The 2,195-nt window shown below is 35.8% G+C and overlaps 1 pseudogene; it reads right to left on the bottom strand.

Annotated features, from left to right (window-relative positions):
- Positions 1 to 932: 932 nt before the first annotated feature.
- LOC102840006 lies at positions 933 to 1,629 on the bottom strand (annotated as a pseudogene).
- Positions 1,630 to 2,195: the final 566 nt, after the last annotated feature.

The raw sequence follows: 2,195 nt of genomic DNA, 5'->3' as shown, positions 1-2,195 counted from the left end.
AAGAGAGTTTAAAAACAAAACAAGCCAAAAATTAAATTAAAGCCTGAGGTATAGCAAAACAACCAACAGTGGCATCTTGAAGTCTCTCAGGCAGCTTTGAAAGCAAGAAGCCAAGAGAAGACATTAAAGTCATATAAGGCTATAGATTTTTTTTTCTCTTTCTTCTGTCCCTCCTCTCCCTTTTCTATGATTATAGACTGCAGTATTCAGTCTAGTTTTGTTTTGGATATATATATATCTATATATATATATTTTAACATACAAATTTAACTTTATGTCATTTCTGTCATTTAAAGCTTGACTTTACCAAACATAAAGACATTTTTAAAAACTTTTCTATCACAGAAAATAAACATTGGAATCCATAGCTTCAGGTACAAGTTATATAAATTAACATTAAGTAATTGTATGGTTTTTCAACATGGGACCTATACATCTCTATTTCATTACTTAGGGATTATATTAGTTATTTTCAGGATCTAAACAGATTCTGATATTAACTCTTATTTTACTGTAATTTACAATATCACTCTACCTAAATTCTGACTCAAAATGTCTGATTAAAGAAGGTATTAACTTTTTAAGAAAAAATTTCAACTACACTTACAACCTTTAAAACAACTGAGAATGCCGATGGAATACAGTGGTGACGAAATCTGCTAGTTTCCTTTTGAACAATAATCTTCTGTGCTACTCTACTTAGCCACATACATTAGTGAGGGAATAACACCATAATCTTCTGTAATTAATGATGTCAACTCATGTAATGCCAAACAGGTACATAAGAAGAATTATACACAGTTAATAAAGTATTTTTTCCCCCCATCTTAAAAATTAACCAATGAAATAAAACATATCAATTTATAGTTGACTTAGTATCAGGAAAACACATTTGAGACTTGCAAATCACATTATTTTTTTCATCTTATCTGTCAGTCATTGACAGGAATTTCGTAGGCCACCATATTATTTCCTTTGTGGATTGTAGTAGTGAATGAATGAAGATGGACTTCTTTAGAATTGGTAATGAACTGAGGTCCTGATTCTTCCCATTTTTCTGGCACAACCAAATCTTTATTCGTATAAATCAGGAGATCAAATGAATAAGACACCTCCAACAGTGGTAGAAATGTTACTGTGGCAGTGATCCGTTTGAACACTGAATGGATTTCATCTTGAATAGCTTTCTGAGACTTTTCCCTGGGTGTACTTTCATCTTTTACAGTCTTGTCACACTCAATATCAAACTGCCATCTTTCAAGGACCTTACCACTTTCAATATTTGAGATGACTACTACTCCTGTAAAGATTTACACCCTCGGAAACCCTGTACAGGGTCGCTATGGGTCGGACCTGACTCGATGGCACTTAACAACAACAACAACTCCCAGTTTATGAACTGAACATTTGTATAACCAATCTTTTAGCTGTTCCGCCACATTATTTAGGTGTTTGATGAGCTCAGGATCAGTAGTCACAAGTAAAGTGAGTCCATACTTTTGCCCTCAAGTAAAGGTTTCAGATGGATATATGCCATGTTAATATAAAATGCTGTTAATGCCAAATGAGAAGAATGAAATGCTGTTCAGCCACAGTGATACCCTGCTTCCAGGTGAGCTGCAACGCCATACCTGGGCCTACGCATGATGGTGTGCACTTTCACAGAGTAAACAGCAGCTCCAGCAGCAGTTCCTCACCACTCATTTCAAAAAACATAGCAGCCCGCATCAGACCCTTCGCACAGGTGCTGTTCTGGATTTTTTTTTTTTTTTCTGGTGCTGTTTTGCTATTTTTTGCTTCCCTTTCTACTTTTGGGGAATACTTTCTTGTCCTATATTACCCAAGAAGAGTCAGCAACTGCTGCCATATAGTCAAGCTATAATCATACTCTATAAAACACCAAAACCCAGGCAAAAACTAATACCCACTGCTATATACCAGGGAGGCAGACAACACCTGTGAAAGTTACTCTGAGTTAACCAATAAGAAAAGTGAAAAGGGAAGCCCACCTCCTGATCACAACTTCCTGGAAGCAATCAGAAACCATAAAAAATACCAAAACACATAATTAAGAATTAAGGCCACAGATAAACACTAAACATGTCCAAGAAGCAAAAGCAGATGACCATATCAGCACATGTCCAGAAACAAGATAAAGTGTCTGAGACAAATGACCTAGAGGTAGACCTGGACTC

The sequence above is a fragment of the Chrysochloris asiatica genome, unplaced genomic scaffold, assembly GCF_000296735.1.
Source record: "Chrysochloris asiatica unplaced genomic scaffold, ChrAsi1.0 scaffold00011, whole genome shotgun sequence".
Taxonomy (NCBI): Eukaryota; Metazoa; Chordata; class Mammalia; order Afrosoricida; family Chrysochloridae; genus Chrysochloris; species Chrysochloris asiatica.
Note: the sequence above shows the minus strand (reverse complement) of the source record. Positions and strands in the feature narration are given on the sequence as shown.